At 41.9% G+C, this 26,356-nt stretch overlaps 1 protein-coding gene across 1 annotated transcript in view; it reads left to right on the forward strand.

The window, feature by feature from the left end:
• Positions 1-3,231: 3,231 nt before the first annotated feature.
• Positions 3,232-26,356, forward strand: part of LOC115258013 (tribbles homolog 2) — a 229,298-nt gene continuing 206,173 nt past the window's right edge. The window contains exon 1 of the mRNA XM_062851434.1: positions 3,232-3,793. The gene's annotated coding sequence lies outside the window, so the exon portion shown is untranslated. The remainder of the gene's footprint in view (positions 3,794-26,356) is intronic.

Genomic DNA, 26,356 nt, shown 5'->3' on the forward strand with positions numbered 1-26,356 from the left:
TTGCGGTGGTGCTACCCGAATGAAAAATACAGTAGAAAAACCGAACGTTGTATTGTAACAGTAGCATTTAGAACCATATTTCTACAATAGACGCCACTGTAAAAATAAAAATAAAAAACAATAACATGTATTGTAGACACCATACCGATTGTAAATAAGATTTTTACAATATATTATACAGGTTGTTAAGTATCGTAACAATATAAAAAATATATTTTCTCCATATATATATTTTTTTGCAAAACCATACATTTTTTTGTTAATGAATTGTTCTAAATACTGATACGTGGGTTTAAATATACCGTACAGTGTATGGTACATGAATGGTTTCAAACAATAAAATGTACCGTAAATAAATTGTTTATAATTGTAATTTCACTAAACTGGTCATACATTTAATCAAATGGTTTTGGAATAGTTCTCTATTGTTATGGGTAGTACGCTGATCGTAAGAAATTTCTTGGCCTATCTCGATCGCGTAGACAGTTCAGGCAAGGAATCGCTCAAGAAATAATTAAGCATCGCTTTATTCCGGATCCTAGTACGGAGCTGAAACGAAACGTCAAATCAAATGGGGCTTGCTGTGTTAAATTTCTTGACCATTCCGGTCACGGAAAAATAATGCACTGAACGAAAATTACTTGAGCGATTTCGTTTGAAGTGCATACCTAGCATTATGTTGGATTGTTTTACATTACATAAACCATTTAATGTTATATTATCTTGTCATTTTCCTTCTGTTAATAGCATCTTAGGCTTACTAGATTTATTAGAATTTGCTTTGGGAATTCTCCAGAGCGTTTTGGATAACCCTTCATATATAGGATCGCCCACGTCTAAGTCTGAGTAGTCTCTGATTGCATTAACAGTTGAAGCTTAGGCTCCCATGCCCCACCAGCCAGATAACCGGGTTTTGCAGACTAAGCATTATTTGTGGCAACACTTTGAGCGGCATGATGGAACTATGCCGAGCGCGCTAAGTGTTATTAGACCACTAATGTAGTTGCATGAAGTGGGTGACGATGTACATAAGTATCATTACAGCCTGCTTAACCGTTATTGCAATATTGAGGCTCCAGTTTGACTAAAGTTTGAAAGTGTAGAATAAGCGTTATGTTAGAATACACATAAAAAAAACAAAAAAAACTTAAGTTTGAAATACATAACAACTCATGAGAAACCTGTCAAGTTCGATTCAAATATCAGTTAGGTTAAAAAGCAAACCCGCAGACGAACCTATATTAGAAGTCATTTCAGTGCTCAGTCCAGTCCATATGTTAAAGATGGCTCTACGTCAAAGATGAAGTCGATTGTGGTCGAAGGCAAGTTCACAAGAGAGAAGAGATGAAAACTCCTCTAATTGCAAATACAGAAAGAATAGTGTTGAACTTATCTATTGATTTGCGGTAATCTGATCTGCGTCTTTCCGGGTTGATCTACATTCTTGCCTACATTCGTATTTCTCTCATCGCACTCTACATACCTAGTACGCCATATCTCTTGGATCTGCAGCTCTTGGGACACCTACCTGGTTTACCACTGATTTAAACATTTTATTGACTAAATTGATGTTTCAACTTATTCACTTTTTTCTCTTTCCTTTTCTTCGCCTCGAAAAAGTCACACACATCAACAAAACAAAGCACGGAAAAAATCTAAAACTTAAGAAATAATTGAAAAAGCACGGAAAAATAATGTTGCGGAAAAGTGAATGGTTCAAACGTAAGAAAAAGCAGTATAATATATTGTTACATAAAAATCGAATGTAATGTATAGTAGCTACAATGTGCAAAGCTTTTAGCGAACCATTTCATTTCAATACACTTTATTGTAGCTGGTACACTGTATGGTGCAGGAATGGTTTTCACCAAATACCCTATGGTTAGTTTTTATCCGGGCCCGGATAAAAAATACAATAGAACGACATAACACAGACAAACAGACGTAACACATCGAACATTTTTCGATTCAAATCATAGTCACGGAAACATATTCGCCCAATGCTAAAAGGACTAAGTTTGGCCGTGAGCCGTGGCCGTGAGCAAACGTCAAACTCGAACAAAAACTATGCGAGCGCCACGGTTGGGCTGTTGGCCAACTATCAAATTTTGAAAAAGACCGTTAAATCGGTGTACGATGAGAATTATCAGAGTGTTACGTTTGATTGTCTGTGAACATAGGTTTCTAATGTAACAGAACCATTGAAAACAATACTCTCACAATAGAATTCAATGTTAAAATAACAATAGAAAAACAATTGAATCAAATGTTTCTAACATATTGCTTTTTTCACTGAAAATTTTCCTTGCTTCGCTGAACAACATGACGTTTTCTTCCAGCGAAGGCTTACGCGATACAGAAAATCGCTGAATTTCACACTAACACTGCAGAAAATCTGTCAACAATAACTCAATACACATGCATTTTCAGCGAAAAGATCTATTTGCGTGACAACAATCCACTCCCATGACTACCGGGCGGCCGCCGTCAAAAATCAGGATTGCCAACTGTCTGGCGACTGCTGTCAGTTTTCTTTGTCGCCAAATCTGGCGCTAGGTCTTCGGCGCGGAAACCCAAAGGTGGGAATAAAATTTTGGGGTTTGCGCGCAATAATAGAATCAATTGTGAATGAGCATTTCACATTGAATTGTATAGGTTGCTAAAATGACTGAGTTTGACCGACCATCAACTAGGTGGCTGTCGAGGTGGCGGTAGTGAGCAAACGTCAAACTCGAACAAAAACGATGTGAGCGCCACAGGTGGTTAGTTGGCCAACTATCAAATTTTGAAAAAGATCGTTAAATCGAAGCACGATGGGAATTATCAGATTGTCACGTCTGTTTGTCTGTGGTAAACGTACTGTTTTGACGTTTTGACCAGTTGCTATAGCCCCCTGATCTTGCACCTGATTTTTCTAATTTCTTAATCCCAAACTTCAAAATTTTGTACTGTGCAACTCGGTCGGACGCAAACGAATCACACACACCACTGCATATTATCTCTCTCTCGCTCTCACTGCTTACACACATGTAGATGTAACAGTGTGCGTGAAATTGGACCCAAGCTCAACCTGATGCGTGTTGCTTGCCTTTTCTGTCTGACATGCATGCAACACAAAAGGATAGAAGAAAACAACAAGACCCAAAACGCCAGCCAGCAGCTCTCGTAGCGTAGCCACGTTTTGATTTCCTTTTGCATTCCGTCGTCGTCGTCGTCGTCGTCGTCGCTGATTTCGGTTCGGTTTCAGCACAGCCATCAGTTCAGTCGTCAGTACAGTTATGGCTTTCAAGGCGGTTTGAAGCATCTTTCTGTGCACACGTCGTTGGTTGCTTATTTCGGGTCTCCTCTCCGCAAGTAGCGCGCAAGTAGGTCGATCTCACGGCTTTTGGCTTTTTGGTTTTCCGATTTCGTGTTTGCCGCGTCGTCCGTCGCTCGCAAGTTGCGTTTTGTTTTCGCTTCACGTCGCGAGAGTCGTCGGCGGCTAGAGAGCTAGAAACAGTGCCGTCGCGCGTGTGGAATTGGCTTGGCAGCAGCAGCAGCAGTGCATTGCGTTGGGGTGTTTCGGAATCCGGCTTCAGATTTTGCGAGTCGAGAGTATTTTGAAAGAGTGACGAAGATTGTGCGAAAATAACGAGTGACTAGTGACAGAAGAAACACGTAGCGAAAAGGATAACGAATTTGGAATAAGAAGTGGGGGAGCAGCCTAGACAAGGATATACGCCAGCTTGTGTGGAACGAAAATAAAATTTTCGCAATTTCGTGAAATTCTGTGTGGAGCCAAGTTTATCAAAAGGTAGTGTTTGTCGCGAATAAGAGCGTAAAAATGATTAGAAATTTATGGTAGTGGGTGATAGTGGAAATCAAGACGTCATTGAGCGTGTAATTGCGTCAAATCAAACAAGAAGAAACAAAAAAAAAGTTGCTTTGCGATTATTGTGACACCTTGCCGTGTTGCTGCTACATACAACCAAAAAAGCACGAGGGTCGCCAGTGGTGACGGCGACCCTGGGGTTGTGAGAATGTGTGTGCGTGACTGTGTTTAGCAGCGTCGTGACAGAAGGAGCGAGACGGAGAGCGCCTGTCGCTCCGTCCGATGGTCGTGCTACTCTAGCGCACGTGTCGCGCCCACGGTGATCCTTCGACCGTTATCGTTAAAAATAAAAAACTTCAAAAAACATTGGTGATTGCCAATCGATTTCGGTTTGTATACTGCATGTTTAGGCAAAATTAAAAAAAATCGTATCTAGGACATATTTTCGGCCATTTAATCCTCTCTTCCCATGGTAGCAAGGAGATCAGCCGATTCTCGGCGAACATTACTTTAGGTTGTAATACATAGTACAACAGTTGATAACAGTTGTAATAGTACAACAGTTGATAATATCATAATATGATATTATTATGATATAACATTCATAATATAATATGAAACATCAAAATAATTTGTGCAACTATTGAAAACGATCACTTAACTATTGATAAACAATAAATTCAATGATTTCTGGATTGTTTTTAATAGGTTGGGCTTAGGCATTTTTTCACTAGCACTTTCTATATAAACTGTAACTTATGTTTAAAGTTCAAAGTCATACAAAAAGCGTTAAGAATTAGGGCCTCTCAATAAAAAAAGACAAACAAATCAAAATCAACAATACATTTGGACATTGCATGTTATTATTTCGCCACTTGCTACTCAAACAATTTGTATTAATCTATAATGTATGTTTCCTTGACCTAATGAAAAGTTTATAACTATAGGCTAACGTTAAACTGAATAAATACTGAATACTGAATACTGAATTTAAAAAAATAAATAAAATCGCCCCGACAGAGGATTATAAGTTTATTGTGGAAGGATAATTAAGAGTGAATGAACAGGACACAATCATTGGCCATTTTTTCAGAACTGGTTCATTATGCAGCTGAAATGAGTTGCATTATGAACATTATGTAACGCAAATGAGTTGCATTTTGATCATTGCATTTTGTGTGGAACTCGTTGCAAAACTCATTTTTTTCAGCACTCTTCGTAAATATTTACCCAAATGTACTCTTGTTGAAAAAATCAACTTTTTGCAACTCTTTACACAAATAACAATTTCAATATTTTAAATCCTATTTTTGTATCTTGTGAGAAAAAATATATATCTCCAATTGCATGTTTTCTTATGAATCTGTAGTGTGAAACCAATTGGTTTATGTTATCAGCAGTAGAAATAAATTGCAAACTGTTTATAAAAATCTTTATCAAGGAATTGCTGAAATCGCATGGAATTCCTCCAATGAGTATTGTTACCGCAACCACTGTGCGGTGCAACAGATAGTCAGATGTGTGAAGCAACCGGCTCATCCCTACGCACCGATACACTTTATGCCGATTGACTGCGGGTGAAATTGACACATACGTATTGTACATATTCAGTCAATTATCAGTCAGTATGAATTTGTGGAGTACGTAGTAAGTACTTCTAGTAGTTAAATACTCTGCAGTATAGAGTTGAAATAGCAGTGAATTGTAGCGCAGGTGTAAATAAGTAAGAGTATACAGAAATGTAAGTAAATCTAATAATGTTTGTATGTAAAATGTACTATTAATAAAATATTCTTGCAGCTTTAAAGTTGCACAGTTTGGCAACTAAAAGACTGTGTTTTCCTCCTACCTTGCGCTAACAATCTTTAAAGATTTCTTGGTCCAGAGTTGAACAGAAGTCGTCACCTAGAAACAGGCTATGAGCAAACTATTCAGATGTGCTGCTAGGACTACAAGTAAAGCAATCAAAAACAAGTTTTACATCCGTGAGGCCAAAACAGTATAGTTTGTTCTGCAGTAAAGAGCAGGTACTGTTTGATTGTTTCATAGTCAGAATCGATAGCAGCTTCATTTGGTCTGCCTTTGTTAAGGGAACACATTGTATTCGCACATCAGAGCACAGTGGTTCAAATGCACTGTGAATGATTATTGCAGTCAGATAATCATTTGCCGCAGTATGGCCTCTGAAGTGGACAACATGCAGACCAACACAAAATCTTCACGGCTTCAGCTCTAGTTGGAGTGGTTGCAACTTCAAGCACATTTGCAGCTGAAGGAGTTTGAAGCAGAGAAGGCCTTCCTCAAAAAGAAGTCTGAATTGCTGCAGCAATTAAAAAACGTTAGAAGTCGATCGGGCCATCCAAACATAATCAGCGATCACGTAGTATGTGATTCGCGGTTGGCAGCTAGATTGAAGAGATCAGTAGCTTGTACAAATGGAAACTCTTCGTCTACATCTTCGACACCAGTCGTGTCGACCAACACAGTGGTTCGAAATAGTGCAGTTTGTTCCAGTATCCAAAGTGGATGCACGTCGACGGCAGAATCTACCACACAACCAATCGTCATGAAGGCTTCAGTACCGGAATTGGTTTCAACGGAAGCGATTCCAGTAAGCCCATTGCGGTCAAGTTATACGGGGAGATCACCAATAGGCGATGAATTCATAGGCTACATGAATGGCAGAAACTGTTGGATAAAAACCCGTATGGAAGAAATCGTCCGTAGATCTATCAAAGCTGTTGGTAGTCTGGAACATGTATTGGCAGTCGGTACGTGGTGCTACAGTTTAAGCGGTTGTTCACGGGGTGGGGAATGTTACCGCAACCACTGTGCGGTGCAACAGATAGTCAGATGTGTGAAGCAACCGGCTCATCCCTACGCACCGATACACTTTATGCCGATTGACTGCGGGTGAAATTGACACATACGTATTGTACATATTCAGTCAATTATCAGTCAGTATGAATTTGTGTAGTACGTAGTAAGTACTTCTAGTAGTTAAATACTCTGCAGTATAGAGTTGAAATAGCAGTGAATTGTAGCGCAGGTGTAAATAAGTAAGAGTATACAGAAATGTAAGTAAATCTAATAATGTTTGTATGTAAAATGTACTATTAATAAAATATTCTTGCAGCTTTAAAGTTGCACAGTTTGGCAACTAAAAGACTGTGTTTTCCTCCTACCTTGCGCTAACAAGTATCTTCTGAGATTACCTCAAGAATGTTAGGACCACTCTTGATATTCTTGTTCGACTCCACTTGGTTGTCTTTCGGAGTATATTGAGAACCTTTTTTGATTAAGGTATCTCTCAAGGAGTTTGTCTCGAGATTCCTCAGTTCTTTCTCTAATCCATCCTCCACATGTTTCTTTTGGAAATCTTTCTGGGATTCATCCAGGAATTTGTCCTGAAGCTCTTTTTGGGATTACTACTGAAATTTCTTCAGGGATTTCATCTGGTATCAGGTATGAGACGGCCGGCTCCAGGGGCACGTTATTCTCCATTTGGGACATTTGTGCCATCGCCATAATAATAGCCTATTTTATCATCTACCTGAGGGAATAGGAAGAAAGTAAGGATGGGCATAATGACATGTAGGGAAATAGGAAAACAATACCCTGGAAGAGGGTACTAACGCATAAGCGGTCCACAATGGGTTCAAACAGCGCTCTGGAAAGGGCACAGTAATAACGCATAAAGCGCAAAGAGAGCCTATAGCTCTTTACCACAGCGGATTAAGAACAATAGAATATCCTAAAGATTCAGGTTTCTGAAGTCGTTTCACTTTATAAGTGTTTATCGAATACTCGAAAACGCAGTTGTGCAAAAACTGGACAGTTACATATCAGATGTTACGAAGTTCCATAATCGGATTCACAACTATCACATGCAAATGAATCAGCCTGCTGAATACTCGCCATGTGATAGCTGAGTCGGCAGTGGCCAGTCAATGCTGCAATTCTGCTTTGACAGATTTGTAAGATTACTTCGCCACCCTTGGAGATGGCTAAGTACAATACAATTTGGAGTCTTTTCGACTCCAAAATATTCCAGTATTGTCTGCGTTGAGTGGCAGCCCAGGTGTGAATCTGAAGCATTAATCAACACTTCGATATTGGAATAGCTGGCTCAGGGCCAATGAAGTCATGTGATGCTCCAGTGCGAGCTAACTCATGACTGCTAACTCATGAAATGGCTCCAGTGCGAGCCATTTCATTTCCAGCGATGGCAGAACGGCTAGGTACCCATGCAAGGTGAACAGAGTTTGCTGAATTCAGCTCCTCAATTTGTGTTCGACAAGTGATAACTATCTTGGACCTGGAGTTGGCCGACGCAAGTGCTTTAATAGCGCCCTGGCAGCCTTAGTTCACGAGAATAAACACCAGCACCCAATGATGCAAATGATCACCTCACTAGTGCTCATCACAACTCATCAACTGTATATTTATCGCGTGCGATTGAACTGTGCACTGATCAGTGATGACCAGCAGCAAAGAGGTAGCAAAACGAACATGATGTAAATCACAAACGATTTTGCACACATCTGACTGGGCCGTCACACGCTCGCCCGAACAGCCGAACCATACCGAATAGGTTGGTTTGCGAAGCTACGGCACGAACGCTCGACACGCACACAGAAGCAACATTCGCATGTACCGATACCATACTAATAAAGCTTCCAGCCAACGATGCTTCGCGATAAGCTGTCGAAAAGCATCGAAAGCGATGAAAAGAGATGCTTGGCTAGAACGCAACGGCTCAACGGCGAAAAGGAAGAGTCAACTATGCTGATCAGTGTTGAGTCCGTTCGTGTGCTACTCGTATGGGAGGTTGATTGAATAAAGCGAGGATGGGTGAAAACGTATTCGTTGTTGAAAGCAAATCGCATCATTTCGCGAATGTTTTCATGAAATAGCAAGCTTGCCAGCACCTGCTCGACCTTCGAGATGGGAGCCATCAGTGTAACATACGATGTCGTCTGAAATACTTCTTTCCAGATATCCAGATGTCCACTCTTCCCGGGAAGGGAAATTCGTGGAAAATGTCCTATATGGAAAATTACAAGCAATTGTAAGATCATTTGGAGCAAGGACAATTTTGTCCCAACTCATCAAAAGTGGAAACAACGAGGTGTGTGTTGAACTGCGGTTCACAGGAGTTTCCTCTAGTAGACCAAGTGCCCGTAGACGGTAAGTGCAAGAAGTGCTTCTTGTTGAGATGAATGTGTAGTGGTGTAACGTCAAAGAGAACTTCTAGCGCTGCCGTGGGAGTTGAAGAGAACGCTCCAGACATCGCCATTAAGCACATTCTTTGGGGATGGCCTAACTTTGATTGGATCGTTCTCATTTCGGCCTTTTGCTACCACACAAGCCATCCATAGGCCAATATTGGTCGAACAACAGTTGTATAAATCCATTTGATATAGTTGGGTTTTAGATCCGAAGTTGTGGCAAAGTTTCGCCGGCATTGCCCGAAGCTTTCTTGTTTGTGAACTCAATATGAGGTGTCCAGGAAAGCTTAGAATCAAGAATGACTCCAACGTACTTAACCTGTTCAGTCACATCGATTTCAGAATCAAAGAGACGCAAAAGTCGAACGCTATTACGGTTTCGCCTTTCCGTAAAAAGAACAATAGATGTTTTACTCGGATTAACCGAAAGGCCATATTGGCGACACCAACCCCTCAACTACCTGAAGAGCGTTTTGCATCAGGTCGAAAAGGGTGGAGATACACATACCAACTAACAATGTTAGGTAGTCGTGGGCAAAACCTTAAGTAGGAAAACCGCTATTATTGAGTTGCCTCAATAGCGTATCTGCTACGAGATTCCACAAAAGCGGTGCAAGACTTCCCCTGGGGGGCATCCATAAACACTCAAATTTCTAATTCCTGCTAGACGCAATGTTGAGAAGAGATATCGGTTTTTGAGCATTTGATGAATCCAATTGGAAATCATTGGAGATATACCATGACTCCGTGCGGCTTCCAGTATGGCATCGAATGGCACATTGTCAACGGCACCTTCGATATCTAAGAAAACACCCAAACAAGATTGCATTTGAGCGAATGCTTTCTCGATATTGTAAACAACCTTGTGTAAAAGAGTTACAGTGGACTTACCAGATTGGTAGGCATGTTGGTTCACATGAAGAGGCACGTTGGCCAGATGAACATCACGGATGTGATGATCCACAATGCGTTCTAAGCATTTCATAAGAAAAGAGGTCAAACTGATAGGTCTGAAACTCTTTGCTTCTTCATACGACGCACGACCCACTTTCGGAATAAACTTTACAGTAATATCCCTCCAGGATTTGGGAATATACCCTGTAGCAAAACTGCAAACAAGTAGTTTTTTTCAAAACATGTTTGAAATAATCAAATCCCTTCTGAAGCAAAATAGGATAAATCCCATCTGCCCCAGGAGATTTGAAAGGAGCAAAGCTATTAAGAGCCCACTCAATCGATTCTATAGTTACAATACTCCGAGCCGAAGCTAAAGAATCATAACTACAAGAAAAGACATCAGGATCATCCGAAGATGTAATATCCACACATCCAGGGAAGTGTGTGCTGAATAAGCATTCCAGAACTTCCTCATCAGAGGAAGTCAGATCGCCATTTGGCAAACGAAGTTCGTTCACCCGGAAATCCTTAGATTTCGCAAGGATTTTGTTTAACCGACTGACTTCACTCAAGCTGGAAACATTTGTACAAAGGTTTTTCCAGCCGGATCGTTCAGCAGACCGGAGAGCTTTCCTGTAGGCCTTGCGAGTCGACCTGAAAGCCTCCGAACCAGCCGAACGTCGTCTGTTCCAACTCTTTCTACATTGTTTCCTGAGTTTCGCCAGATCAGAGTTCCACCAAGGGGTTCCTCTTGTGATCTTCACAGACCGTAGAGGGCATGCTTCTTCAAAAGCTTCCATGATGAATGTCGTTGTAGTATCAACGGCATCATCTAAATCACTTGGAGTGTCAATGGATGGTGAATATCCATGAAATTTGGCTGCAACCAAATCAGTATAAAGATCCCAGTTTGTTGACCGAGGATTCCTGAAACGCAAAGTTTGCGAAGTAACATTTAAATGTTCAAAAAAGATGTAGCGATGGTCAGATGAAGATTCTTCATCTGACACATGCCAATTGGTCAGCTCGTGACTAATTCTGCTAGAGCAAAGCGTTATATCTAACACTTCCTCTCTAGCAGATACCATGAAGGTTGGGCGGTTGCCTATGTTAAGTAATGCAAGATCTGTACTACTTAAGTACTCCATCAAACTGGAGCCTCTCAAGTTAATGTCTGAGCTGCCCCAGATGATATGGTGAGCATTAGCATCACTGCCAACAATTAGCGGAAGGCCTTTTGAAGTGCAGTATGCGATGACTTGTTTGAAAGCATCCGTAGGGGATGGTTCATCATGCGGTAAATACACAGAACAATAGATGTATTTCCTGTTGAGGTTTCCAACAGATACATCAATTGTGATAGCACATACATCTCTGGTGGTTAGTTCAGAGATGAGTGTAGCAACTATTGCGTTGTTGACAAGCACACAGGCTCGAGGCATGACACGCGAGTTTGCCATTTCATGTTTACTGAAAGTGGCAAACACCGGGTTCACAAGGTTTCCTAGATAGAAATTTCCCTTACGAAAGTAAGGTTCTTGTACCAAGGCCACTTGGGCTGTACCATTTTGCATAAGTCTGCAAAGATTGATCGTTGCTGTTCTTTTATGCTGAAGATTGATCTAAGCTGTCTCAACCGTAGCCACTACCCAAACTAGGTAAGATTAAACTCTTCGCAACAACAGCACAACAAAGAACAGCAACAATAAAATCAAATCGGTATCGATTGGAAAACGCCAAAGGCGAGGATACACAGAATACACTGTGTAAATCGCATAATGCGAAACCATATAGGTGAAAATTTAAACTAATTAACAACATCTTCATAATCCCGCCCTTATTTAGCCTCAAGTGAGACTAAAGAAGGGCAGCTGATTGTCTCGGAGAAACACAAGGTCCACTGCACCATTGCTCCGGTTAGCGCAGTAAGGGCTACATACTGTGGAGGGCGCCCTGGTACTCCAAAGGCTCCGTTAACGGTTAGGTTTTTATTAGACCCCCCTAGCCATTCATTCCTAGGCACGGTAAGCATAAAGCCGCATCACACCATGAATTAGGGGTCACCTGTTGGTGGATTCTTACCACCGGAACAGGCGGTCCGTAGTGTTATTCTTAGCCAATTGAGACAATCGCTACCGACACTACACAGCTATCTAGGCTGATCGAGAAAAGAAGTTAATATTGATGATCAACTTCATACGGACTCGAACAGCCGAAAGTTCCCCTATTTTCCTTTCAAAATTCAAAATTTTCACAACATAACCTCTACTTTTATTCGTCAATTTGATTTTAAGGCCCAACGTTGCTGACACGCCTTATTTAAAAAAATATACCTATCTTACGATTTTTTAAAATATTTGTCCAGACATTGAAAAATAATAGAAAACGATTGGCGATTAGCACCATTTGGCTAATGGTTTTAATTTTATAACCACGGTCTGGGGAACACCGCGTGGTGGAGTCGTTTGTGATTTCAATCTACATTGCGTAGCTCCGACGATGATGGCGACGGCGGCGGCGACTCGCGGAGTTGCGAAATTGCGTATGGATTCGGCGAGTGAGAATTTTTTCGGGTTTCGGGTCGGGTGGCTCCGACTCCTAAATTCAATGTGAACGGAGATTGCCTTGAAATTATTTTTGGAGCTGCACTTGGCCCACTCTAGCTGATGATGGTTGGTGTCTGCTGTCTGCCCGCCGCCACCGATGTTGCGCTGCGTTTCGGTGCGTGGCAATGACGAGATGTCGATGAGTGGAGTGATGTGACATCAGCAGATGGATGCAGTTTTGTGAATGTGTGAGAGCGAAGAAGGGGCAAAAGAGAAAGGCTTCTATTTAGCTCCGAAATCTCCGAAACGAACGGGCGTCGAACAGGCGATAGTGCAAAAAACGTAAACAAAAGAAAGCTGGGAGCGCGAGCGTCGCGGCGACGAAAGTACCGTAATGTGTTGGAATGTGTATTGGTGATACTCATTAGTTTTTGGGGTGAAGATGGTTAGAGATTGAAGGAAGATTATCGTAGAATAGTAAATATTTCGTGAACTACTAAAAGCTGAAAGCAAAAATGACCGATGATTCATATTTGAATAAGAAATAGAATTATTAGTGCTTTCTGTGGTGCCCTCCCCCTGGATATTCAATCTTGACGCGATGGGAGGGCTTAACCCATTAGCATTTTAGCGCCTGTTTATTCTCCACTGCTTGGACTTTGAGCTAGATATATCTGGTTTACGAGTTGAGCGCAAGTGAAGGAATCGGCCGTAAGTGCTAATGGGAACCAAAGGAGTATCCGTAGTGCATTTATCACAAGTTATAATTCAGCTTGCATAGACCTAATCTTTGCATTCTTTAAATTTTCTCAAATTTAACAATAATTGTTGAATTTAACGTAACGCAAGAATGGGTAGGGGAGGTCTCTGCGTTACACTCATCATTCATCACTTGAATTCGAAAGTACACAGGACAGGGGACGCTAGGATAAGTTGACTTACAGCCTTACAGATTAGGTAACGTTAACAATTAAATTTATTACCTTTAGAAAATTCTGGACCCTAATCAGTCAAAACTGCTGATTTTAGAAATGAGTGTATATTTGTATTTCTTCTTTTTATAGGTTTTGTAGGGATGAATATATAGAAGTTGACAAATAATCTTAAGCATTTTAATTTTTGACACAACAATCAGCTGACTGAACTTTTTTGTTTTATATTCTAGACGGTATTATAACACTGACCAAAAATGCAGGAATTACGGACGACTAGACGAAACTAAGAACACAATTTGACACATTATAGACTATATTTCGACGTATAGGGTTTGACTGATTTCATTACAAAATCGAATGGAAGCTCAAAAAGTGTTACCTTACACTAATATGAGAGTTATTTGGGTATGATGCTGGTGCTGTCAATGACCAACATCAGTTATTGACACTATTGGTAATCAGCTTGAAATAATTTTCAGAATGTATTGTAAAAAACTTAGGTTATTATTTGATTTATTGTTTAGAGATGCTATCAGAAAACTAGTTGCCCATATCGGCTAATAACGCTAGCTCTGGCAGCTGTCTCCGAATAATTTTCAAAAATATCAAACCTGTAAACATTAGCTATGACAAATTTTTTGCTCTTCTTTGTAATATTTCTCAGGAATAGTACCTTGAAGGCGTTAACATGTACAGCTTTTTTTCTCTCTGTATGTTGTCCAGTGATCTCGGAGATTTTTGATTATTGAAATATTGTTCAATTATCATATCATCTTTGGAGCTTCCATTCGGTCAAAACACTAGTGCGATGGGAATAGTTAAAACACAGTAATTTTAAAAACTACTACGACCCAATACTAATTACTACACACTTTGCTCAAGTTGACGACATCGTCTAGTCCATCGTGAGTATTGGTCCTAGTAGGGGGAAAGTTGGGAAAGGGTCCAGGCTTTGCTATCAGCTGTCCTGCAGCTCCACCTGGTCACTCTTCAAAAAAAAAAAAAAAAAAAAAAAAAGAATTATTAGTGCTTTCTGTGGTGAATTATGCACTTTACTACTAAGCACTCAGCATATCTCAAAAACTCTAAGATGAGGATGTTGTCTTTAGTAAAGATGCTCAGGAGCCCAGATACAAGAACTTTTCGGCATCTTCGTAGTACCTCAGCGTTGCGAGGTATATTTTGTGATGCTAAACTTAACGAAGGTTTCTATTTGAATGAAAAATATAACTGGATTCTTTACCCAGCATATCTCGAAATCCTTTTTGGATCAATGAAGGTGTTGTCTATTCAATCGCTCTTAAGTCTAGGTTGTACCATGTCATTCGACGGTACAACCTTAAACCATAGACAAAGTTTGTATGTTGTTGAAATTAGAGCATATTTTCAATTTCAGTACCCCTGAAGATGACACACAACCCCAGTGTAGAAACGTCGATCTGCTAAACATGGCAAGAGTTTATTTTTAAATAAAATAATATACCTAGTCAAAAAAGGAATAACCTGAATGTTGAAAACTAGGGAAATTAACTTTGGCTAAGCATGAGTCACCAAAATCTCTCAGCAATTATTCGAGATTACTGTTCCATCGTTACGAGCAATTTTTTAAACGGATCTCCCTGACGATGATGGCGATGACTGATAAGCTCAGCAGGAATCAGTTGGTACCTAATTCTCTCGAGCTGCGCAGTATTTCCTATCTTCCGACCACGTTGTTATCTTATCGTTCGAGTACTCTCATATCCACACCCACAGACATTGTTATACATACCAGTGTGTCTGTACGTGGAAGTCATTATCTATCGGTGTGCTTTATTGCAGAATTTGCGAGACCTCACCACCTCGTCCCACTGTGTCACGGGATGACTCCCTCTGCCTGCCTGTCCATACTGTTCCTGAACCCGATCAGATGAAAATACCACAATCACTTCTAATTATTGCTCCTTTTCGAGAAAAACTAGGGGTGGGTTATGTCTGAGACATAACCGCAAGCTTGACGTAGGACAACTTTTAGCGTGTAATAAACTTTTTTGAAGCTTCTACCCTATCTGGTGAATGCAGCTATCTAGCAACAGCAAGGGTGTCTGGACGTCATTTCCGTTACGGTCGAGGATCTTGACTTCCGTGTTTGTGCGTACGAACATGGCAGATTTGAAAGAAAATTCTCAGTTGTTAATAGTTGTTTAAGTGATGATTAAACGCTGAGCTGAGAGACAGGCTCCGTTTCAGTTTGGATTTCTGCCAAGAAGAACAAAAAGAAGTAGAGAAGAAATAGAAGAAGTGTCAAGAACAGGAATGAAAATATTTGGATCTGGAATTCTCCAATAACTCTTGTGGACTATTTTTGGTGGTCCTGAAAAGGACCGTTTGATGTTTGGTGGTTCTGATGTTCCTGGGAAGGTTCTTGTGCTACCGATGATTGTTAGCGACCAGGTGTTGTTTGTGGTGAGCATTTGCTGTGTATCGTATCGAATAACGTTGCATTCCGGGCTCCGGTTTCTTGAGCGTAGCGATGTATTTCCTGTAGATTAGATGTTTGATGGTTCGGGCACTTCTACTGCGAGCACAGATAAAATTGGACGGTGATAAGAAAAATAAGAGCAATAGCGTCTACACTCTGCGCTAATGTTTTTAATGAAGGTTAAATCAATACACGAACCACCTAGGGTGGTTGCTTCATTATGAGGATTAGCTAATGTTAAATTTAAATGCTTCTTCATGAAGTTAAGGAAATCAAAATTTTCTTGTTTGGAAACGTCAATATTAAAGTCTCCAGTGACAACCATTGGTGTGTCCAGTCTAACATATCTGAACAATTTCCGCGTCATGAACAACTTCGTATTTCTTATGGTTGTTCCTGGTGAAATGTAAACCGACATTAGAAGTACTTCGGTTCCCATAACATTAACCTTTGCTGCACATATGTCTCCATAGTTGATCACTTCGGCAAACGTCTCGTCTCGATCCTCACCGAGTTGCTTGATGGGATGCGGAACAGCCACGGTTGATGCCGTTTCCTTCTGATAGATCGCGACTCCAGCCGCTCTCATACCCATTCGCTTGCACTGGGTGATGCGCTTATATCCATCAATCTCTATTGGAGAGGTAGCATCCATCCAGGTTTCATTCAGAGCGAGAAATTCTACGCTTGAAAGGATTCGATCAGTCGCTATGTCCTGCGCGTGAGCGTTCAAACTCTGTACATTGAGGCTCATCAATGTGCATGCAGAGCCGCTGTTTTCAACTACTTCACTCAGTTCATCTCCTAGTGTACGCAGTCGGTGATTACCCAAACGCAACAACTCGTTCCTTAAATCCACCATCTTTGGTGAGTTGCTACCCTTAGCATGATGAAATTTAAACGAGTTTGTGGAGTTCGTCAAGTAAAGGCCTTGAAGCATCGTAACACGTGACAAGCCAACGTACACCAATTGCTGATCTTGAGCCTTGTCATAATCATACACGACCTCGGAGAAAGTGCCACCTTGCGACTTATGAACTGTTAACGCACAGGCACTAACCACCGGAAACTGTATGCGTTTGCATTTAATGATGTTGCTTAGCTTTATGTTACCTGAACGTTTTGCAATAGGAGTCCAATCGGGTTGCAGAATTCCTGGCCTTGAATAGACAGCTGGTCGCGATTTGATCCTCAACGCAGCACCTATCGTCTCGTTGTCATACTTGAACCATAGTTTCACAACTGAGCCGTCTTCATCCTTTTCAATATATTTCAGCTCACCTATCGCACCATTCACTACGCCATCTTCTACATCGACGTTGGTTGTAATCATGTATGGCATACCAACGGAAAGGCGTAGCAAATACGGTAACCCACCGGTTTCCACGACGCTCATCTTGTAGAGCTTGATGCGAGAGCTTGCCAGTTGACCAGCGTCCTTGTATCCCGCAAAAACGTCATCCGCTATACAGTCCAGAGCATCCTGATTATGCAGTACTTCGTTGTTGTATGCTTCAACATCCGCATTCCGATGATAAAGCCTTATTGCTCCTGGTGCGTTTTGTTTACACCACTCTACAGTACGGAACCGACTTTCAATCAGTTTGGTCTCCTCAGCAGTCATTTGCTGGCCATTACCAATCTTAGTGAGTATACTGGAGAACTCTACATCTGTCTGCCGCATAACCTTAACAAGCGGTAAGAAATCCAATGCTTGCCAAAGAACAGCACCGTGAAAGGAATTACCTGTAGGCTTGTAAACAGGCCTTGCATTGACGGGTGGCAATTGTCGCAAGTCTCCACAGAATACGATGTTAATTCCGCCAAATGGATCATCATAATTGCCACTAATGTCCTGAAGACGCGCATGAATGGTGTTGAGAATATCCGCACCAATCATACTAACTTCATCGATTATGACCGCCTTAATGTTTGCAAAAGCATTGCGGTACAACTGCAGCATCTCAAAGCTGAGTTTCGAATTGGCTCGCCTTGACATAGTGATCCGAAACGCTGAATGAACGGTTGTTCCTCCTATAGCAACGGCTGCTTTTCCGGTGGAAGCACACGCCACATAGGCGTTCTTCTGCGCGTTGTGGGCTTGACTGTAGCGGTTTATCGTCTCCATTAAAATGCGCAGAGTGAATGTTTTACCGCACCCAGCAGGTCCAGTAAAGAAAATCTGCATCGGCTTGCTGCTTTCATCGTAACTGTGCAAACTGTGGATCATTTGCAGGATGAGGTCGCGCTGCTCAGCATTGGTTGTCCGCACCATTGCACAGTAATCTTCTTTCGACATGACATTAGTACGTTGCCTGATGACAGCATTCAGTGCTCCTGTGGGCAAATGTTCAATATCGTCGTTGTTGGGCTCCATGATGATCGTTCGCACAAATTCATCATTCTTCTCTGTAGCGGCATTCTCCTGCTCACCAACCTCTTCGTTCTCACAAGTACGAAGGTATTCCTCTACAGTCTGTTCCAAGTTCAGCTCGCAGTCATATTCCCTTCGTTTTCTCAAGAGATCTGCCTCGTTCATATCATAAAGCTGAAGAAACTTGTTGCCATCCAGAATGTCGCAAACTTCGCTTCTGAATGGCCAAAACAAAAGTACCGATTCACGCTTGTACTCAGCCAACTCGTTCATACTGTAGCCACGCCATCTCAATATTCGTGGGACATTCCGGATAGTGTAGGTGTTAGTACCTCTTCTTTGAGTGTACCGTGCTGCGAAGTCAGCTAAACACACATCTTCTAAGCCATCGCGCTCTTCGTATTTCTGGATAATGTTCTTGGTCCACACATCAGTCGAATCCTCATCGATTTCCTCTTCATCCATCTGCCTGTACTGTTTCCTAGATCTTATCCTTTCATGAGGCCACATCGTTGGCAAGAATTGAACTTTCCTGCTGGCTTCAGACATAGGCAATCGCAGAAGTACCCATGCAGCTTCCTGGGCACACATCTCCACAGAGTTCAGCATTTTCAAACTAACCTTCTTCAGCAAAGCCGTGTAATCTTGGTCCGGATACTGCTCTTGCAGAGCGATAAGCTCTCGATGCAATCCACTTATACCGCGGTTGGACTTGTTGACATAGTCAACCAAGTAACACGCACATGAGTACACGTCGAGGATGAACTGCAAATCCATGTTAGAACGAAGCTTTTGAGCAATCCATGGGTTGAAAGGATTCGTCCATAGCTCATTCATCACTCGCTTCAGGAAGATCGTTGGTCGCTTAATCGAAGAACGCAGAACATCAAGGTAGTACTCGTACGTACATTTACAGTCGTCTAGAAACTCCTCTAACGTGTCAAATGCCTTGGTTTCCAAAATTTGTCTCATTTCCGAGGCACGCTTCCTCAATCGATCACGGCGACTATCATCAGCGGTGAGAGGAATCAGTGTTCGCTCTTCGTTCATTGGCCAGTACGGTATGTTAAACCTGCAACGCTTTTCATTACGTTTGTAGCAAGTACGCGTGTGGTCATGAATCTGCTTCTTGATCGTTTCCGGCAAATGCACAGAGCTGATGGAACTAACTTTCCTAATAAGTTCCATTGTAGCAGGCATATCTTCAGAAACAGTTTCGTTAGGATCGTTTGCGAGCCAAAGCATGATATGTGCATGTGGGCTGCCGCGATGCTGAAACTCGATGCGCTTGAAGGAGTCCACGACGTAATGCTTTCCCAACGGGCTGAACCTTGGTGAAGAAAGGATCGTCATGAGAACATCGACAAGCTTGTTGAAGTACAAGCAGCACGTGACGGCATCGTCGTTGACCAGCGTTGCTCGCTGTAGAGCACTCAGCTCCTGCAGCGGGTCCGTTAAAGCAATGCCGTTATACTCACTGGAGAGTTTGTGTAGCTGCTTCAACAAAAGAGGCCATTGAGTTTCACTGGCGCTCAGAGTCAGGAACATTGTTGGCTTCCCCAACAGTGTTGCCACATTTTTTTCGGTTTTCATCTGTGATTTTGGTCAAAAAAATCTTTTTCATCTGTAGGAAATTTCAGAAAATCTTAGTAAAAATCTGTGATAGGTAAATGTCTCCAAAATCCAATATTTTTGAACAATTTGTTTAAAAAAAACGGAAAAAAATGTTCTTAGAATAACGTCGACCAAAACACTCCCAGGTTGCATTTGAAGATCATCAGAAACCACAAGAACTTCGAAAAAAATGAGCCTGAGGCATGGCCTAGACCATCCAACTAGAAGATTTAATTTCTATCATTCAAATTTGAGTATCTGAAAATTATAATAAAGCTTTTTTTCACGAGAGTCATTGTCATAGTTTTCAAAATCTTAAAAGTCTTTTTTATTGCAAAAATCTTTGATCTGTGATCACAGATATCTGTAGGCGAAAATGGGAAAAAATCTGTGTAATTCTAGGTAAATCTGTGTATGTGGCATCACTGTTCCCCAACTGTCGTATCATGGCGAAAAGGTCCTGTTTCCTTTGATACCAATATTGCACTGAATTTGGTATCGACTTCATAAACGACAGGTTCCGTTCCATAAGACCTTCCACGAAAGCTCGGTCGTTGAGCTGTCCTCGCGTTATGTTCGCGGTTCCCACGCTTTTGAAGACATGCTGTAACCCTTCGGTAACTCGAAGACGCAGAATCTTCATAGCCATGTACAGCAAATGGTTGGGCTTGGCTCCTCGCCTATCACTCCGTCTCAGCTCACTGGTAGCCTTCATGAAAGGCGTGACGTGAGTCCCAGCCTTGAATTTTCTGGGGTGTCCAAGATAAATATCCGGAAAGGAAAGTTCCTCGGCATCATCATCGTAAACGATGGAAACTGGTCTCCTGTTTTGAGCTGGGGCGATTTCCAAACACTTATCCTCATTCCACATAAGTGTCTGTTGTTGACCAGCAAACATCTCCACATCATTGGTTTCCTCGATGATATCCAGCTGGATCGCGTCTCCATCCCGCGATGAACCAGGTTGAGGCTCAGAAGCAATAGCGCTCAATCGTTCCTGGTTAAAACTTACCCCCTCCCGTCTATACAAAGGAGTGGTAACAAGATATTCCAACCAAGCTTTCACCACAGACTTTTTGACGAATCCAGACAAGTAATTTGATTTATGAATAAGGTGCTTTTTAATGCACACGTTAAAAGCATAATCATCTTCAAGCTCGCGTGGAAGTGCCCTAACCATCTCATCTACATCTACTGGAACATTGATCACCTGACCAATGATCGTGTAACTGCCTAAAATTTCGGATAACATTTTATATAATCGAATAAAATGAGAAAATGTATATGTCAATCATACCTTGCGCTTGGCGCAGGCGACGAATCTGCATAAATGGCAGTCGTGGTGAAATAAGCCTTTCACTAATTGGGTCCAGCGGTGGAAGGCCCAAAGGATAAGGTGGATATTTGAACCCATTCGATGTTGACAAATTGGGTACAGCACCACGTTGCAAACTGCTGCGACAAGTCTGGCATACTTTGAATTCATTGACCGATTCAAAATGATTTCCCTCTATCAACACTCTTCCTGCAGCTTCGGTGATTGACTTTAGATCATTGATGAACCACAGCCTATCACATACGCTGCACGGTATACCAAATTCATTTTCAGTGAACCGTTTGTGGAACTCTCGATCAGCTTTATCGAATTTTGGTTCTTCTTGAATTGGTATAGATATGTCAATTCCTGTAAACATTAATTGATTCATTATGCGCACCAATTAGTAATGATAATACCAATAGTTTACTCACCCTGACCAAAGTGATCAGGAATTAGAACAGACTCGTTCTGCTCAGAACGAAATGGAACAAGTTCTGTAAAATGAGATTGAAAATAATGATTAAATGTTTGCCAAATCATTAATGCTTTTGGTAAAATGTGTCTGGCTTGGTGTCTGGCATAAATTATTTGAAATATTCTTGAGAAGAAAAATACACAAAATATTGTATACGTCAAAAAATGCTTTCTGTTGACAAATATGATCGTAGTTTTATAGGGGTATTCCTAAAGTAGTGTATATTAAGTATCGTCAATCAATAAACATAGATTTCGTTGTGGAATTAATGTGGTGACAGGTAAACTTGAAAATCTTCACAACAATAATATGCATACAACAGTCAATAAGCACTTACCTTGGGATCGAAATTGTTCATCATGGGCTTCCCCATCTACATGAATAGATGGAGCGATTCCTAAGAAAAATGAGGAAAATCTTTAACTTACTATACGCTTGCCATTGAATAATGTCTGGATTACAAAGATTATACAACGTTCACATTTCGAGCTCAACGTGTTAACGTCAACCGTCGAGTCCCCCATGAGTGCTACAGATTTTCAATTTACGAATTTGTCGCTTAACTCTACCACATTAAGCACAAAAGTAAAAAGCAGTGGAATTGGAGTGCTTTAATCATTAGCATAAACATCAATACGTGAAAGTTTTCCCACGATAAGCTATTCAAATCGATATATTTCATATCAAACCCTGTACATTGTACCGAATCGTGAAAAGTCAGCAAGTAAAAAGCACGTAACTGAAGAAACAAGCCGAGTTTCAATGGAAAAATAAAACCAACTAAGTATTATGAATTGAAGAATGGTATTATTTAACGGTGATTTAACAACACTTGCTCACTTAAAAAGATTAGATACATGCACTTTTAATGCTTTCAGTCAGCTATCTGCTATTTTTGAAAGTACGACACTAGATAACAAACTAGCTTGCAGCAGTAATGCACAGCAGAAAACTTTTCCTGACAGCTGCACCGGGATCATACTATGCTAACGACTTAATGCTTGCGTGATACAAGTTGCATGACCGCGAATGCACTTTGAAAATGATAATTTTACTCACCGCTATATGAAACCGCACCATTTGGCAATGTACCGTTGACTGGGACTGCTACAAATCTCACCGGATCAGTGCTCCTGCCCGGAAGAGGTTCCAGCACAAAATTGAGCACCGGCTCAAGATTGGCAGCCGCAGTCGTACCGGCATTGACACCGGGCCCGACACCAACGCCGATAGTTTCCCGCGCATTTTTCCTCCGCTGCCTGTACTGCCTCATGCGTTCCGCATTCGTCACAGCAGGCCTCGGCGAGACTCCTTCGATTTCTTGCTCTTCACGCTTCCGCTTGCGGAAGTTCGCAAGATATTTTGCTTCCAAACGGCGCGGCATCCTTTCAGCAACGAACGGAATGTACTCACTATCACCTGTCACACAACAACCGGCACAACGAAACACTTCCTCGGAAGAACCACCTTCGGCGACTGAAGAGTCAAAATGGACAAAAGTCCATGCGAGATTCCGACTTTTATATCCTCAAAATACATAACCAAGATACGTTGGCAATTTTGGAATGGGCGGAGCTATGCATGGAGTAAAGTTGTAATGTAAACCATTTCGCTGAGCGTATTCATAAGTTATTCTAGTCAAAGTCGCAAGCTACCATGATTTCTAAATCGACGAAGGAAAATTATCCGATTCGCAACTCTTGAGCAATTAGTTTCGGTGGTCCTGAAAAGGACCGTTTAATGGACGATTTTAGGAAGGAAACGACATGAATTCACCATGCCGTGTTGGTTTTCCCCGCCGTCGGAAACTGATTGCTGCCGCAGATTTACTTCTTGCCTGGTGAGATTCCTGGCCGAGCAGAGATTTGTCGCTGTGTTAGTGTGTGCTGCTGCCGGGCTGGAGGCGCCACGAACCTACTTGTCTGATCCAACGAAAATGACGAAAGAATGTTAGAATTACAACCATGTTTCACACAAAACGGTCTAGATATGATAATGTATCGATGAATTCCTTATTCCATTAGCGGCCAGCTTGATCACTGTGTCAGAGCCATTTCACCAGGCATATTTTCAGCTTTCGATTGCACCACGTTTTTGCCGATCTATGGAATGAAACCTTTGAGGAATCAGGATGATTTAAGAAAGAAAATTACATGAATTCACAATTTTGCACAATGCATGTTGGTTTTCTCCGCGTCAAATGCTGGGCCACCGAAGACTGATCCACTGTTTGCTGCCGTGAATAAAATTAATAGCCGACCTCACTCTTGTTGAGAAACGACGATGTCTTTTACTTTTTGGGTGCAACACTATTCTCGATCGAATCCAATTCTCTTTTGGAAAGATTTTCGGTGGTCCTGAAAAGGACCGTTCTGGACGATTTAGATGAATTCACCATGCCACGCAATGCGTGTTGGTTTTCTCCATGCTGAATGCTGGAAGCCGTCGTAAACTGGCCCGCCGCTTGCTGCCTTGGATGAAATGTCCAGCCGAGCCGAGCCGTCGCTGGGTGGGTGTGTGCTGCTGTCGTACTGGAGGCGCCACCAACCTCTTTGACTGATCCAACGAAAATGACGAAAGAAATTAGTTAAAATATTCGTTTATTCATGTTTTCGTTTTGTGTTATACAATTATTAATTACATAGTGATTGTTACAACTCATGGTTTTTCAGCTCTGGTGTTTTCGTGTTTGTGTTTGACAAATATGTGTAGTGTGATTTAGCCGAAGCTTAGTGATCGTTTTGCCATTTTGTGGCATTTGGTGTTTGCTTTCTAATTTGATAACCTACTTACTTACTAAATTTGATAACCTATATGATCTAACATCGAGCCGCTAGTGAGCGACCAGCTCCCGTATGGCGGCTTGATCGGATGATTGACAACGGTTTTGGAACCGTTGGATAGTCTCCTGAAATCTCACCGCCAACATCTCCACTCCTGCCAGACGATGGACCTCAGTGTTTCTCATCCTCCAGGGAGAGTTCAGAATCATTCGGAGGAATTTACTCTGAACCCTTTGGAGTTTTAGATGGTGAGTTTTAGCGCAACTCCCCCAGACTGGCATGCCATATTCTATCACGGGGAGGATGATTTGCCTGTAGACAGCAAGCTTGTTCTTTAGGGATAGTGATGATCTTCTGTTGATGAGGGGATACAGTAGTTTTAGCAAAACTTTGCACTTGGTCACGGTTTTGTCGACCTGTTGTTTGTAGATCAGCTTGCTGTCCAGGGTTAAACCGAGATAATCAGCCTCGTTGGCCCACTCCACCGCAGTTCCACTGAGGATGATGTTACAGTTCTCAGCAGGAACAAGTCTGGGAGATTTTGAGTGTGGAAACAGGATGGCTTGGGTTTTCGCCGCATTAACACAGATCTTCCAGTTGTTGAAGTAATCTGTCAGGACGTTCAGGCCTCGTTGGAGCTTCGATGTGAGTGATCTAATCACTCTTCCGCTGTAAACGACTGATGTGTCATCTGCGAACAGCGACAGAGACCCGTTCTCCGGGAGAGGGGGCATGTCCGAGGTAAACAGATTGAATAGCATCGGACCGAGTATGCTCCCCTGCGGAACACCGGCGGGAATATGATGCGGTTGGGAGGTTGCTCCATTAGTTGAGACCCTAAACGTCCTTAACGACAGATAGTTGTTTATGATCTTCACTAGGAAGCTTGGAAGATTGTATTGCTGCAGCTTGTATACCAAGCCATCATGCCATACACTGTCGAACGCTTTTTCAATGTCAAGCAGTGCCATGGCAGATGTTTTAGAAACAGACTTGTTCCTTTTGAGTATGTTAGTAACTCGAGTCAGTTGGTGGACGGTGGATCTGCCGCGTCGGAAACCAAACTGCTCATCAAGAAGGATGTTATTTTGCTCAGCAGAGTTGAGCAGCCGATGGTAGATTGCTCTCTCGAAAAGCTTTGACAACCCCGAGAGAAGACTGATGGGACGATAGCTTTTGGGCGATGAAGGATCTTTCCCAGGTTTCTTAATGGGGATGACTTTAGCTGACTTCCAAGATGAAGGGAAGTAGCTAAGTCTGAGGCACTGATTGAAAATCAGTGCCAGATGTTGAAAGAACTGGTAACTCAAGTTTTTGAGCTCCAAGTTCATGATGTTGTCGAAACCTGGGGCCTTCATGTTTTTGGATGATTTGGTGTAGGTCGACAATTCGTCAGCTGTGACCTCCAACTCCTCCGTGAAGTCGTTGGGGATCAGGTGTAAGTTGTTTGCATGATCTCTAACGACAGCATCATGCGGACTGACTATGTCATGTCCGAGGTTGTGAGAGCTGACGAAATGTCGACCTATCTCAGCAGCCTTCTCATCGGGAGTTATCAAGCGATCAGCAGAGCCGTTACCGTCAAGTGGAACTAACGCTGGAATGGGCCGAGGTTTGGTTTTCAAGATTTTAGCAATTTTCCAAAAGGGCTTTGCGCAGTCTGGGAGAGTGCGGATCTTATTGGAAAAGTTTTTATTCCTGAGGTCCACCATTCTGGCTTGAATGGTTTTGGTCATGCGATTGTATTCGGTTTTTAATTCCGGTAGACCGGTACGCTGGTACCGTCTACGGGTGGTGTTGCGAAGGCGAATGAGATCTCTTGTAAGACTATCGATTTTTAAGGAGTTACTCACCATACGGGAAGCTGGTACATGTCGCTCGCGTGCCAAGGAGATGGCCTCCTCGATTGCG

The sequence above is a fragment of the Aedes albopictus genome, chromosome 2 (genome assembly GCF_035046485.1).
Source record: "Aedes albopictus strain Foshan chromosome 2, AalbF5, whole genome shotgun sequence".
NCBI classification, from domain to species: Eukaryota; Metazoa; Arthropoda; class Insecta; order Diptera; family Culicidae; genus Aedes; species Aedes albopictus.